General features: G+C 42.8%; 1 protein-coding gene across 2 annotated transcripts in view; it reads left to right on the forward strand.

The window, feature by feature from the left end:
- Positions 1–16,285, forward strand: part of DYNC1LI1 (dynein cytoplasmic 1 light intermediate chain 1) — a 50,919-nt gene that overhangs the window by 1,413 nt on the left and 33,221 nt on the right. The window contains exon 1 of one of the 2 annotated variants that reach the window (XM_074195620.1): positions 13,350–13,420. The exons of the other annotated variant lie outside the window; for it this stretch is intronic. The gene's annotated coding sequence lies outside the window, so the exon portion shown is untranslated. Of the gene's footprint in view, positions 1–13,349; positions 13,421–16,285 lie in introns of those variants that run through there. 2 annotated transcript variants of the gene reach the window in all.

A 16,285-nucleotide genomic window follows, 5' to 3' on the forward strand; every position in this document is an offset into this window, starting at 1 on the left:
TTGGAGGAGCAGAACTTGGTAGCCCTGCATTGATTTGCTTCGAGTGAACTTTTCCCTTTTTTCTGATTTGTCGGGATCTTGTTTTTATGGTCTTTTGCTGAATTTCTCCCACATAAATATGACATTTGTAGGGCAGTTGGAAGATCCAGCTCTGCTAATGGAAAACATCCACAAAGTGTATGTGAACCCTGTTTCATTTAATCCTCAAGGCAGTATTTTGTTTGTCTTTTAAAATGACCTTAAAGTAGCTTGATTATTCACCATTAGAACTTTGAAGCAATTTAGTGTATCGGGTAAAGAAGACTTGTGGTGGATGTGGGCCCCAGCCATAGAGTTGTTATCTAGCTCTGTCTCTTACCACCAGAGCAATGTTGGGAAAAAGCATGGTGAAGCATGGCATAGAGGTAGAATGACCTGCCTTTGTTTGTTTTAATTTCCAAGACAAAGGGTGTCCTTCAACCCTGGACAAGTTTTTAACCTCAGCGCTGGGGGAGCTCTCTGCAATTACAAAATCAGGTAGAATCAAAAAAATCCGGAACCTCAAACCTTAGGTCACTTGATCCCTTAGCACTACCGTTTCCCCCTCAGTAAAGTAAGGGGACTTAGCAGATGCCCTCTAGATCTGATGTTCTGGGATTCTGATTCCATAGTGGTGAAGTTTCTAAAAACCTCATCTTACTTTGACTCTTCCCCCAGCACTGCACTGTGCTATCTGTCTGCTGTCTTCATCATGAGTCACAGCTGGCAGTCCTACTGGTGTTTCTGGCATAGCGGACCCTAGGCTTTCCCCTTTCATTGATGCCAGTTCATTGACTTATGTTATCAAATCCATGAAAGAAGCTTTGAGGCCATCCTACCAGCCCTCTCCTTTATTCAGAGAGAGGGTGAAGTCCCACAGTTGGCAGGAGGTCGAGAGAGCTGTCCTGGGGAATCTGGTCTGTCTCCAGCACTTTCCTACTATTCCACACCATGAGCTTCTCACTTACCTGGACACCTCAGAAGATCAGTTCATTCCAACATGTATATTAAGTCACTCCTCTGTAAATGGGTCTGGGAATGTGGATGGACCAACAATATGAAGCAGCAGGTACCTACAAAGAAGAAAAGGAACAGGGATTCAGAGAAGTGTAGACTGGACAGTTTGAGAAGGAAGACAGAGCTGACCAGGCAGAGCACATGAGTGGGATGAGGAGAGAGAAGAGACCACACTTGGCTTGGGAGGGAAGCTTGCTTTCTATGAGGTGGTGCTGGTGGGGTGTCTTCATGATGAAGACAGAAGATGTGGGGAGGGGGCATTTCTGTCTTATTGGATAACCTGGGCCCAGCCACAGATTGATTTGGGAAAGATCTTATAGACCAGTTTGGAAATTATGATGATGTTTGTCCTTTGTTCTCAAAGAAGACTGATATCAGGGGAGGTGATGTCATGACCCACACGTGAATTGGATTTGAGGGAGGGCATGCTGTGCTAAGTTACCAGTCTCATTTTCTCAGGATGACTGAAGTTTGCCCTGGATGTGAGGCAATCAGGGTTCAGTGACTTGCCCAAAGTCACCCAGCTAGTACTGTCTGAGTCCACATTTGACTTCAGTCCCTCTTGACTCTAGGGCTGGTCCTCTGTCCACTGCACCATCCAACTGCCCCGAGGAGAAAGGTAGTGGAGGACTTCCAGTGCTAGTCTAGGGAGCTTGCCAGTTGTCTGAGAGGCCAAGGGGTCCCTGAGGACTTTGGAGCAGGGAACCATTTTCAGACGTAGGGATCAAGCAAGCAAACATTTACTAAGGGCCCCCAGCTTTCTGTCTGGTGCTGGAGATACAGTGCTGTCCATGGAGCAGGCCCCACCTCCTCAGGGAGCACGGCCACATCCACAGTGAATACAGTGTAACTTGGAGGGGGGCGTCTGTGGCAGCTGGAGGAGATGGGCCGTCCGGAGATGAGATCTGAGAAACCCTGGCTGCTAAGAGCTAAGAAAGGAGGCCAACCCAGCCAGGAGGGCCAGACAGTGGAAAGACGCCAACTCTGAATGAGAGGTCAGCTCAGCTGAACGGCCGCATCGGAAGGGGAATAATAGGTCATAAGGTTGGAAAGGCAGAGCGGATCTGGGTTGTGAATGGCTTTAAATGCCAAACAAGAATTTATATTTGATCCTAGGGAAGGAGCCTCTATAGTTAGCTGAGCAGTTGAGTGACCTGCTGGAATGATCTGAATAGAAGTGATAACTGAACTTATGGAAGTTGATGAAATAATCAGGTGAGAGAGTAGTCATAGAAGTGAAGAGGGCCTAGGACGGAGCCTTGGGGTAGCCCCTCAGGGATGATGATGATGATGATGATGATGATGATGATGATGATGATGATGATGATGATGATGATGATGAACAAAAATGCAGCAGAGGAGACTGAGAAGCAGATGAACCAGGGAATAGCAGTATCTGTGCTCAGTAGTGTTACAGAGGCCTCTAGAAAGGGAAGGATTAAGCAGAGGCTATTGGAGTCAAAGAGCATTGGTAACTTAGGAGAAAGAACTTTAAGTTTAGTGATGTACTCCAAGCCAAATGGCCAGGGTGAAGGAGTGAGTAGGAAGAGAGGAAGTGGAGGCTGGAAGACTTTTTTTAGATGATCTATTGTGAAAGGGATGAAAGAGAAAAGATGAGAGCTCAAGGGCATGGAAAGGTCAAGTGGGGACTTAAAGGCAAGAGATGAGGATAGTTTGTATGAAAAATAGGATGATTTTTGGCATCTGGGTGGCAGATGGGTTGGGGAAAGGAGAAACTGGATGCAGATCAACTCATTAGGCTAGTAGAATGTCAGCAGAGACAAGAGGCCATGAGGGGCTGAATTAGAATAGTGGCTAAGCAAGGGGAAAGATAAGAGCAGTGTTCAGAATGTATTCTTTCCTTATCACTTTCTCAAGGATCTGTGGCCAGATTCAAACTCCTGTCCTCCGGACTCTGAGGTCAGTGGCACGATATGTAGAGCACCAGCCTTGGAGTCAGGAGGACAGAAGTTTGAATGTAGCCTCAGACTCTTGCTATTTACTGTGTGACCTTGATTGCAGAGTTGGTTGTGGTGGTGGTGATGATGGTGGTGGTGATAGAAGGAATACTGAAAAGATAGAATGGGACCGGGTTGTGCAAAGCTTTGAAATCCAACCAAGTTTTATATTTGATCCTGGAGGTAATAAAGAGGGAGGTTGGTTATTGAGTGTAGGTTCAGTGCTGAAATGGTGCTGAAAGACCAGGGCTTTGGTAGCTGAGCAGAGGATGGATCATGGTGGGGAGAGACTTAAGGCAGATCTGGTAGCAGACCATTCAAATAACCTAGGCATGAGGTGATAATGTCCCGTACCACCTGTATCAGAGGAGAGAAAGGTTCATCTTGGAGAGATGTTGCAAAGATGAGAAAAGGAAGAATTGAGGATGAACACCTATGTTGGGCACCTGGGCTGGGAGGGATGTTAACCTTGACAGTCTTAGGGAAGCTGAGAAAAGAGCTTGAGGGAAAAGACGACAAGTTCCATTTTGCCCAAGTTGAGTTTAGGTTGTCCATGAGACATCCGGTTGTAGATGTTCAGGAGATGGCAGTTGTTTGCTGCAGGAGACAGGTGAGGGCTGGAGAATTCGGCTCCTGCCATAGTCAACCTAGAAGTGATTATTGAATTCGTGGGGGCTGACCAAATCCACAAAGAAAATCTCATAGAGGAAGAAGAGAAGATGACCTCGGGACAGAGGCCTGAGTGATAGCCACAGGGTCTGGGATGACCCAACAGTAGTCAGAAGGGAAAGATAGATACAGAGAGAACTAGGAGGGAAAGCCAAGAGAGAAAAGGGTTATGGGCCAGTAGTAATCAGAGGCTATAGAGGGGTTCAGATGAATGGTAATTAAGCAAAGGCCAGACACACAGTCATAGAGATTGGCATTAGTGAAGTAGGAAGTACATGGGGAGAGAGGGGACCCTAGAAGAGGTAGTCAGCTGGGGGAAATGGGATGAAATTCAATCAGTTGTGTATGTACAGTGGTCCTAGCCTTGGCCTGATCATTTGAGAGAGGAGTGAAGGAGGAAGCAATGGTAGAAGACCTCAAGGGAATGGGAGATGAGGAGGAGGAGAGAAGAGGGAGCTCTCAGCAAACAGCCTCAAATTTGTCAGCAAAAGCAGAGGGTGGGGTCTCAGCTGAGAAGGACGGGAGCCATGGGAAGTTTTAGGGGAGATGAAATGATTCAGAAGAGGGGAATCAGTCTAGGAATTTCACTAGTGCATGGAACTCCTGGGGAGGGGCTAAATTCTTAGTCAGTCCAGATTCACTGTCTCTGATTTCACTTTTGTCTTTGGGTCTTGTGTCTGGCCTATCTTTTTGGCACTCAGGACATTTATATTGATTGATTGACAAGACTTGACAATTGATTGACTATGGGAGATAAAGGGATGACTGAGGTTGATCTGTCTGGGTGCCTGGGGAGGAATGATAGTGCCCTTAGCACAAATGGGAAGATTAGAAGGCAGAGCAGTTTGATGGGCTAACTTAATGGACTTGGAGGTGGTAATGGGATAGAAGTACAGAAGTCAGTTTGCTTTTCAGTGGTACAGATTGATTTCCATCACTTCAGAGCCTAGAGATTCTTCTGCTCTTTCCAGAATTTACTATAGGGAAGACATGAATTTTTAATATTTTCATTCTTTTAATCTTTAATATTTTCATTCAACCCTTTTAGGTTTAGAGAAAGAATCATTTTTTTGTAGTGAAGGGCTCTTATGCTAACCCAGTGGATGTTCAATTAAAAACCAAAATACTTGATCCTGATTTTTCCTGAGAGCTGCAGAGGAACTCAGGAAAGTAAAGAATCTTCTTTTTTGGAGGCAGTCAGGGTTAAATGACTTGCCCAATGTCACACAGCTAATAATTGTCTTAAGGTCAGATTTGAACTCAGGTTCTCCTGATTTCAAGGTTGGTTCTCTAGCTAGCTGCCCCTGGCACAGTGGAAAGTAGAGTGCTGTGGTTGAAGTGAGAAGGACTTGGATTAAACTCTTAGCCCCACTGTTTCCTACCTGTGGGGAACCAGGGGCAAGTCACTTGACCTCTCTGGTCTGCCTGCTCCTTTGGAATAAGAGGAGGTAAGACTACTTGACTTTTAAGGGTCTTACACAACTCTATATCTATCTTCAGTGTATAGTCAGTGCTCCATTTGGGGTGGTGGGAATATCAGACAGGGATTTCCCCCATGTCCAGAGCTCCTGGGGAGAATTTTGCTTCTTGCCCAGAGCAGATTCCTAGCTCTGTAATTTGTAAGGCTTAGAGCTCAGTTTCTTAACCTAGTGGCTATGAACTTGTTTGTTTCTTTGTAATCCTCTGGTTTTTATTCTATGTTTTTAAAAATATCCTTCTGGGAAAGGCTCCTGACTGCCAGAGGAGTACAGAACACCAAAAAAGATGACAAATCCTGGGGCTGGGAGAATTGTCGGGCCCTGAATTCACTTAGTACTTGAAAGAGTCAGGACATGGACATGAGTCTTGGGGACTCTGAGACCAGAACCTCATCCCCTAAGTGACCAGTGCACCAAGTGAAGAGAAACAGCAAGGCCAGCAGGGTTCCCTTCATGATCAGAGATTTGTGGGCATCAGAATATCTCCTTCACCTGAATCATGACAGTTTTTCAATCTTTGTTTCTTATTCAACTTGGGAAGGTATAACAACAACAACAGTAATAATACTTTGTGTCTGTATAGTGCTTTTTACATACACACATCATCCCATGGGAAGTAAGGTTGGTCTTATCTCCATTTTACAGATGAGGAAATTGAGTCTCAAAAGGAGCCTCAGAAGACTTGTTCAAGAATGTCCAGTTATATGAGGCAAACCTTGTTTCCTAGAATCAAATGCTTTTTGTGTAAGCATCAGGACAGCTTGGTTTGAGTCAAGTAGAAAAGCAACTGCAGTCCAACTGTCCCTTGCTGAGAAGGCGCCGTTCTGTAGAGGCCTGGAAGGAAGGAGCGCTCAGCACCCCAAGTTCATCTGCAGAACCATCGTGGCTCAGGAGAACATTAGGAAGGTAGATGCTGCTTCTGGGTGATCATTGAGGCGGAGGATTAGGGCCTGGGTGTGAGTTCAGCCTCTGTCACCTGCTGACCATGTCATCCCAGGGAGAATTCCTATGCCACCTTCCCCCCTCCCCCCAGGGGAGAGTTCCCACACAGATCACAGTACAGAACCTTTTCCTTTTAATTTATTTTAAAACATCGTGTATTGTAGGAAGTGAGGTGGCTAGTGGATAGAGCACTACCCTGGAGTCAGGAGAACTCAAGTTCAAATCCAGCCTCAAATCCTTAAATCAGTGTGTGACCTTGGACATGTCACTTAACCCTGATTGCCTCGTATCTAGGTCCATCTCCAATCCTCTGGATTTATATCTGACCACTGACCTAGATGGCTCCAGAGGAGAAAGTGAGACCCGTGATTTAGCACCCCCCCACACTCAAATCCAATTCATGTGCTTCTCAGGGCATCACTTCTCTGAAGCCATGGTCTTCTTCAAGAATGAACAGCTAGGTGGTGCAGTGGATAGAGCACCAACTCTGGAGTCAGGAGGATCTGAGTTCCAATCTGGCCTCAGACACTTATTAATTACCTAACTGTGTGATCTTGGGCCAGTCACTTAATCCCATTGCCTTGCAAAACCAAAACCAAAACAAAGGGGAAAAAAAAAAATAAAGGACATGTCCCAACTAAGAAACTATAAGGGAAAGTTCTGTTCCTTCTAGGCTACCTATGGAAGTGGGGAGTTTTGCCAACCTAAACTAGGGAATCCTGGCATAAGGGAAGCCCTTAATAAATGTTAATTGTTAACACTGAATTAAGGTTATTTCAGTCCTACAAATGAACCAAGAGTTAGAGGCATTTCTTAGTCAAGGAGAGCAACTTCCTGAGACATAAACTCCCAAGTATCAGCTGGAGAGACTGTAAGAGGTCATTTCCTCTAGCCATTTGAAGCAGCAAAAGGGACTTTGGCTTCCTTCACCAGCCAGAAGCCACCGGAGACAAGCTGAAATGGGCATTAGGTTAGAAGAGTAAGAAATCTACCTGGGCTGCTGCTCGCTTCCAAATAATATGGGTTAGAGAAACTAAATAGGATGTACCTAAAAGGGATCTGTGGGAGAGAACCATGAGAACAGCATGCAGAGAGATCATAGTGGAAGTGGGGAATCAACAGGAATGGAGGGAATTCAGATGAATTGCAGTGACCAGTCTGGCCAGGCAGTGTATTTCATAGTTGAAAGAGTCCTCAGAAGCTATATGGGCTAGCTTCTGCCTGAGCAAGAAGGATCACAGGGACATGTGGTTATCCATTTCTTGTTTCTAAACCTCAAGAGAGGGGAACCAGGAAGTCCTTCCTTAAGCCATATTTTGCTTTTTTGCAACTGATACTCCTTGCTCCTAGTTGAGCCTTTAGGACCATACAGAACAATCCTGTCTCCTGATTGATGATGAAATCAATGTCCTCTCAGGAGACAGGTGGCAACCGCAGCTGCAGAAGGTTTTATATACTTAACTTGTATTTTGTGTGTGTGTGTGTGTGTGTGTGTGTATTTCTTGTTTTTCTGCACTGGTGATACTTTGAGACTGTAGGTTAGGATGGGATAGATTGAAACTTAGGAAAGGAATCTTTGGACCACAGAGACGAAATGCCTTTTCTTTCCTTCTTAAGTTTTTTTAAAGATAAAGCTCCAAGGACCAGAGCAGCACTTGAGGAAACCCCAGGGCACCTGCTATATAACCTGGATCCAGTGGGGGAATGGGGGAGCCTTAACTTAGAGAGTTGTCAGATCAGATTTGTGGGGTCCTGAGGGGTTGGGGATCCCAACCATCCTGGGTTGGTCATCCCATGACTGATGGATAGCTTTTTAGTACTTCCCATGCAAGATTTTTGTCTTTGATCCTCATCATAAGTCTAGGAGAGAGAGGAAGGATAACAGACTGAGGAAGCAGAGGCCAAGGAAAGCCAGGTCTTTGACTCTGGTCCAGTGCTTGCTCCATCACACAGGCTATAGCTTTCTAATTCAGAAAGTTGTGCTCTGGAATGTTGTTCATTCTAATGTTTTTGTTTTGAGAGCGCCTTCTGAAATTGTTTACTGACACCCATAGTGGAACTTTGCACATGTCTGCCCACTATTTTTTTTTAAATGTCTCATTTTTTAAGTCATTCCTTTTATTTTGCATCATAGCAACCTTTCTCCCACTTCTCAAAATACTGACCCAAGAAAATCAATCAGCAACCATTTGTGAAACAGATCCTTGATCAATACACTTTTATTAAGATCCTCCTTTCTGCCAGCTCTGTGCTCAGTGTTTGGTATATAAATAGGAAAAAAGAAAGATGGTCCCTGCCCTCAAGGAGCTTATAACCTAGTGAATATAAAATACAAAGGAAAGATGAACAATGAAGACATGTCCGAAGTTTCCTCCTTAATGGAGGTTGTGGAGCTCATGGCTCTGCCCTTCTATTAGGACTGAGGGACGCAACTGATAGGGTGGGGTCCTGTGACTTATGGGCATCTTACAGGAACATGAGGTGGTCCCAAGAATGAACTTCTAGGGCCCAGGGAAAATGCCAGAGAAGTCCCAAAGGAGGACAGACAGGGGAGAAATAAGAAAAGCCTGTTTCGATTCCAGAGTAGGTGACTGTTGCCTTAACCAGATGTGTTAGGAAGGTGCCATTCCTAGTAAGACCAGTGCTGACCCTCTGTCTCTGATGGGGTGTGTGTTGAAGACACAGACAACCCAGACAGTTAGTTGCCTGGTGTGGTCACCTTGACCCTGGAGGAAGCTTTCTGTGATCATTCTCATTTCTCTGTGTGTGAATTAGGTCTTCTGGTTCTACACTTCCCCTCCTGCTTCATAATACATAATAGAGCCATATATCATGCAGAGGTTTCTTCCTTCACAGGAAGTTCCAATGCATTCATCATCAGGATTTGTTTCGTATTCCACAGTGATGGCTGTCCATATTGTTCTCTAATTTCTTCACTAGTATATAGCAGTCTATTGTTTTTGTAGTGCTTCCTTTGGGCTCAGAACTTTGCACTGGGCTTTCTGGGTCAGAAGGTTAGAGACATTTTAGTCACTTTTCTTGAATATATCCACCTGGACATCTAGAAGATTGGATTCATTTTCATAGCTCTGTCATTAATGTGGTTTGTAGAATTGCATTCTGTTAACAACCGTATAAAAGATAGTTTTAAATCATTAACAGTATGGTGCAGAGAAATGTAAATCAGAACAATATGAGGTTTCACTTCACGCATAAATGACAAAAACTAGATGCAGTCAATGCTGCTGTTGGAGGAAATGTGAATCCTCAGAAAAAGAATTATGTGATGACAGAGATTAGAACATCCAGCCTACTTGTCCCAGAGATACGCCCTGTGGCATGGACCCTGAGAAGGTCGGAAAAGGAAGACCTCAGGCTGCCCCAGAGCAGTTCCAGCAGAACTTTCTGTAGTGGCAAAAGACAGGAATCAAGTGGCCGGATCCCCATCATTGGGATGTGACTAAACTAGGTGATCAAAAGTGGCTTATTAATGTTCTGCACCAGCATCTGATGCATGTGAAGAGTTCAGAGAAGCGTGGAAGGCTGAACTCTCTAAAGGTGAGCAAGAAAAACAAAGCCATTCCCCATCCCCACTCTCTCCCCACCACTATTGAAGTAAAAAAGAAAAGTAAAACCCTTTTAGTGAATCTGCATAGTGAAGCAAACCAGTTGCCATTTTGACCACACCTAAAGATGACCTCCACTTCTCTGCCAGACTCTTTGGTTGGGCCTGGGCCTCTGAGATATGCCTCAGCTATTTTATTGATCAGAGCCTTTTCGAGGGTCTAGTTTTTACAGTGTTGTTCTTGTATAAATTATTCTCCTAGTTTTGCTTATTTTATTCTCTGTCAGTTATAGAAGTCTTTCCAGGTTTCTTAGAAACTACTAGGGGCAATTGTATTCCATTTTATTCTGTCAGCTTTGTAGTTATAATCAAGTGTGGTCCTGTGAGAACACAGGTGAGAAAATGAGCCTCAATTAATAAGCATTTACTATGTGTCAGACAGGAACTCGAGACGCAAGTGCAAAGAAGGAAACTGCCCCTGCTGGCAGTGGGCTTCCATTATTAGGGAAGACGGCAAGTGCATAGAAAAATATATAGGGTATAAAGTTAATGAATACAAATACACACACATAGTGAAAAGGAAGGTCATTTGGAAGAAGGAAATCAGGAGAGGTTCCATGCAGTAAAGAGGACCCCTGAGCTACATCCAGAGGAAGGGAAGGATTCTAAGGGAATGGGGGATGGCCTGGCTGGAGGGTCAGAGAGGGGAGAGAGAGAGGGGTGAGGGAGAGGGAGAGAGAGAGAGACAGACAGACAGACACACACACACACACACACACACACACACACATACACACACATACACACCAAGCAGTTGGTGGGGCTAAACCAAGATGTTTCCATTGAAGCCCAGATACAAAAGAAAAGGAGCTCCTGCAGTTAGTTGAATAGGGACGTGACTTGCTCAGAGCTGCATTTAAGGAGAAAGCACTGTATAGGTTGATTATAGTGGGGGAGCTTAGAGGCCTAGAGACCCACCTGAGCCTTTCATCTACTGTTAGATTCTGTGGATGGACTGGGGAATACAGTTGCTGTCTGGGAGGGAGAAGAAATATATTTGGTAAATAAAATAAAGTGGTAAGATTAGAATACAGAAATATAGCTACAGAGCACTCTGAGGAATGACTTAATATCGTAAAAAATCCTACCCTGGACCCTTGTGTACAAAACCTCTTATTCTTTTTTTTTAATGCTGTGATCTTTTCTGATCAGTTTGAGTCCCCATTTTGTATAGATGATGCACAATGTAAGGTGCTGATCTGAGTCTCATTTTTGATGTTTCTAGTTTTCTAAACATTCTTCCCAGAAAGTTTTTGTCCCAGAGTAGTAATTTATGTACTAGTTGTATCCTATGTGGGGTTGCCGGCTTTGACTGCTGCTAATACTTACTTGTCTAGTCTCTACCCCTGATGACTCTTAGGTCTGTTGACTGCTGCTTTAGAACACAACTGGAGGTCTAGCAGTTCTATTTTCTCTATTTTGTCCCCAGTGGTTAGTCCCTTGCATAAAGTAAGCATTTGATATATGCTTTTCTTGACTGATAATGCCATGTCCCCTTCTTAGTTTTTCTAATTTTCTATGAGATTTTGTTCTTTCAATTGAATATTATTGCGATTGATATGGCACCAAATCTCTATATTGATTTACATATTATCATTTTTATTATATTGGTATGGCCCAACCATGAACTATGAATATGTTGTCTTTTTTTTTGCTTTCATAAATCATATTTATATAAATATTATTCTTGATAGATTAAAACATGTTTTATACATTTTGTACTTATATTGGATGAAATTTCTCTTTCTGTTTCATCCTTACACTTTCATTTTAGAAGAGGGATGAGTATCCTTCTAGGCCTCAGGCATGTTAGGGTCCTGAATTATCCCAGGGCTGATATCAAGGGAAAACCACTGGGACTGGGAGGGAAGGAAAAAGAACTCAGAAGTCAAAGTCTGGATATCCATGATATTCTGCCAAAGGCATTTTTTTCCATGGTGGGAAAGGTAAGACAAGAAAAATGTCATTTCTACAGGATTATAAAATTTTTTTATTATTTTAATAAAAGCAACTAGCATTTATATAGTGCCTACTTGTATTCTAGGCACTATACTAATTGCAATATATTTATATTTTGCAATATAATTACAAATAAATATTATTTCTTTTGATCTTCACAACAAACCTGGAAGGTTATTAGCCTCATTTTATAGTTAAGGGATCTGAGGCAGCAGAGGTTAAATGACTTGCCCAGGATCACTCATCTAGTAAGTGTCTGAGGTCAGATTTGAACACAAGTTTCCCTGATTCCCCTGGGCTGCCTTTGAAAGCAGTCTATGCAGTGCCACATTCAAAAGCAGATCAGTAAAGTAGATGAAAAATGGTGACACTGAGTGATGGAAAGCCTCAGCAGTTTCTGAGCAGAGCAGGCATCTTTAAAGGAGCCATTTGCAGCTCAAACTCCAGGTGAGGGAGCTCACTTAATTTGCAGGAAAACAGGATCATGGATCTCTGGATAGAAAAGTGGAGATCAGGGCTCTGGCCCTAACTAGTCAACATTTTTGTGAGTGATCAGGAAGAGGAAGCAGACCATCCCCAGACTCGCATTAAGCTCCAGGTGCTAAAGACAAAAGTGAAAATTCTGCCTTCGAGGAGCTAATTTCTAGGGGGAACACACATGTATGTGTGGGCAGATGTGTGTTACATCCATGTAGACACAAGTACAGAGGTATGTATGAAATAAGCCCATGTAGACCCAGCAGAACAGAGGTATGTATGAAATAAGTCCAAGGTAGCTAGGGGCAAAGCTGGAGAAAAGCTTCCTCCAGAAAGTGCCAGGGTTGCTGAGCTTGGAAGGAAGCTAGCCGTTCCAAGAAGCGATCTCTCTTAAGTTGGCAGATGACACTAATCTTTCTCAAGTACAAAACTAGGCCACTAGGATAAGCTCAGAGATCTCTATGCTCCCTGTGAAATAATGCAGTTACGGGAAATAATCCAAACCAGGGTTTAGGCAAGTGGTGTAAGGAGGGAGCAGCTGTGTCAATGGGGTCCCAAGTACACTGCAGCATGATCATTTTAAACATGGACTCCAGTCTGCACTTCCAGTTGTGACCTCAAAGTGTGTGTCCCATAACTTTGAATCTCAGGTTCCTAACCTGTAATGATGACATCATAGCTTCATGATGATGAGATCAAATGAGAGATGGCTATCAAACTGCTTTATAAATTATAGAACACATACTGTTTATGAGGCTTTGCTCAGTGCTGGAGTTACAAAGAAAAAGAAACAAAAATAAGCCCTGCCTTCAAGGAGCTTACATTCTTTTGGGAAATAGTGGAAAACAAAATAAATAAACTGATATTTAAATATAAAATATTAATAGGTTCATTTTGTGCCTCTAAAATTATGGTGGATAATTTGCTCATTTTTTGCTTAGCCAGATTAAAGTGCTTCAAGGAAATAAGGAATATCAGTTATTGATAAATAAAGAAATGCCAGCAAATGTCTAATAGGATTACTTTTACATATTTTATCTGCTATACGTGGAGGGGGGTAAACTGAAAATGGAAATTTAAGGATGGTATAAATGAGTTTGTGAATGATAGATCCATAAGATTTTTAAAGGAAACAGGATATTTGGGGTACATCCTTAATCTTTGGGTGTGGAAGACAATTGTACCCTTTTATGACATCTCCTGTAGGATCACTGTCAGAGACAGAATACTGGATCTGCACGAACCTGGTGTGGCATTTCTAAAGTTGTTAAAATAAGGTATGTGTAACTTTTAAACACTATGAAGAAAAAAGCTTAGAGCAAAGGAAATTAGGAGCTGGAGGTTCTATGGTCTTACACTTTTAAGAGATGATGAACAGTTTGGTCTCTGAGCACCATGTAAAGATTTGTAGATACTAATGCAGAGTGAAGTTATCAGAGCCCAGAGAATAATTTAATATAATGATTACAATATTGTATGGACAAACAATTTTGGAAAACTAGAAATTCTAATTAACACAGTGACCAATCATGATTCCAGAGGATTCAAGATAAAGCTTTCTCCCCATCTCCGGATAGATAGGGAGCTAATAGACTCCAAATACAGACTGAGATGGTTTTTTGGGCCATGGCTGATGTGGCCAGAAATACAAAAACAACATAGAAATGTATTTTGCTTGACTATACAGTCTTCCAACTGGAGTTTTGTTTTTCTTGCTTTCTCAATTGAGGGGGGAAAGGTATGTGAGACAGAATGCTAATCTGAAAATAAAATTGTATTTGAAAAATATAGTTTATAGTAGAATATCAATCAATCAGTCAGTATTGATTTTTAATTGTCTCCTTTATACTGTTCTAAGCACCAGAGATACAGGGTTCTGGGCACTGAGGGAGACAGAAGATAATCCCTGCCCAAGGAGCTTACAGTCTAATGAGAAAGACAGCAAGATCCCAAATATACACAAAGGCAGCTTTTATACAGGATATGTTTCCAGTCATTTTGTCATGTCTGACTTTCTGTGACCCCATTGGGGATTTTCTTGGTAAAGATACTGAAGTAGTTTGGAACTGAAAATTAAAATGGAATTTTTAAAAAGATGACTTCCCATTTGCACTCTGTGTGTGTGTGTGTTTTCCTGGTATATTTTCTTCCCCATTAGATTGTAAGCTCCTTGAGGGCAGGGACTATGTTTTTGCTTTTCTTGGGTCCTTAGATTTTAGGAGAATACTTAGCACATGGTAATACTTAATCAATATTTATTTATTGACTGACTGGCTGACTTTCAACCACACTCCTTAGAAAGGGTCCTTTATAGAGAGATTTCCTCACCTCATTCTCATTTTTTTCCTTGAAGTTTGGTTTCTGATCCCACCACTTGAATGAAATTATCTTCTCCAGGATTACCAATAATCTCTTAACCAATAAACACAGTGGACTTTTTTCAGTCTTTGTTCTACTTCATATCAGCTAACATTTGTTGAGTGTTCATGGACATATGCATTGGAGTTGGAACAAAAGACAAAAAAGCCCAGTCCCTGCTCTCACAATCTACCAGAGGATACAACATGAAAATACCTATGCACAAATAAACTTATAGATGGGTAAATTGAGGCTAATCCATAGAGGATATACTCTAACATTGAGAGATTGAGAAAGGATTCTTGTAGAAAGTAGGATTCTAACTGGTACTTGAGCTAAAAGATGAAGATGAGTACTGAGGACAGCCAGTGAAGATGCCCTAGGAGGCCAGTGTCACTGGACCATTGAGTATATGGAGAACAATAAGATGAAAGACTGGAAGGGTAGGAAAGGGCCAGGTTTATGAATCATAGTCATAGCACAGATCAAATTGGGTTTTTTTGAGACTAGGGGAAATATGAGCATTTAGATTGTAGAGAAGCAGTTAGTTGATAGGGATAGATTGAGGATTATTCAGAAGGGGGATGAGAGGAGGAGTCTGGATGGTCTTCATATGTGGGGAGTGATAGGGGAGTTGGGAAGAAAGGCATGAGTGATATGAGAGGAAGAGGGGGAAAAAATTAAACTCTCAGTGAATGATCTCCATGAAATATGAGATAAGGTTCTTACCTGAGAGAGGAGGGGAAAGGTCACAGTCAGCAATTTTGTGATTTCCTCCAGTTTCATTCTTTAGAGTATATTGTAGGAGCTAAGGCAGAGGATGGTGGGAGTAATCCAGGACTTAGGCTTGGGGGCCAGAGACTCAGAAGAGGGAAGTAGAGAGTTGAATTGATTTACCAAGGGAGCAAGATGAGTGAGAGAATGTGGATAGTACAGGGTGGAGATCAGGAGCAAGGTTAGAGCCAAGGGGATGACTCTGGAGTCAGCAGACCAGAATTTCACATCTGGCCTCAAGTCCTTACTGGCTCCCTGATGCTGGGCAAGGGACTGACCCTCTTTCTCCGTCACTTTACTCATCTGTGAAATGAGTGTAATACAAGCTCTTATTCCCCAAGGATGTTGTAAAGACAAAAATGAGAGAATATTTGTAAAGAACTTTGCAGAGCCCTACAGAAAGACTATTGGGGACTGTGGGCCAGAGGGAAAGGTGGATGACAGCAGATTGGTTTGGGATGTTCATCTCTGTGTGGATCGGAGCAGTCAGAGGAGCAGTTCATGGAAAGTGAGGAAGTTTAAGGGGGGAATTTTTGTGAATAACACATCTCAGTGAATGCAGGAAAGGAAACGGTTTAAATTGGTTATCAATGGAGAAGGTATTCAAGAGTATGGAGCTTTAGAGTTGGCTTGGGGGGGGTAAGATCAAGGGAGCAGGTGGAGGGGAAGAGTCTGGTTTGAATCATGACAACCAGTGGTTCAGGATCTCTGGGATGGCAGGAAGGACGGTGTAAATAATTGAAAGAGTAGAAAGGAGAGTGGGGAGAGGTCCTTGGGCAAAGGGAGATCCAGGTCCAGAAGTAGATGGACAGTCATCTCCTATGTCCAACTGGGTGAGTCAAAAATCCTTCTTGCCTCCCCAGGCTTCCTCCTTTCTTCACCATTAGAATTCTCTTCTTGTTAAAAGACATTCTTGAGAGCTTCCCATCCCACTTGGTCAACCTTTCTCTATAAAAGTATAAACCATGAGATCTTGCCTATCCTTTCCCCAGACCCTTTGAAATCGGCCC

This window comes from Macrotis lagotis, chromosome 7, assembly GCF_037893015.1.
Source record: "Macrotis lagotis isolate mMagLag1 chromosome 7, bilby.v1.9.chrom.fasta, whole genome shotgun sequence".
Taxonomy (NCBI): Eukaryota; Metazoa; Chordata; class Mammalia; order Peramelemorphia; family Peramelidae; genus Macrotis; species Macrotis lagotis.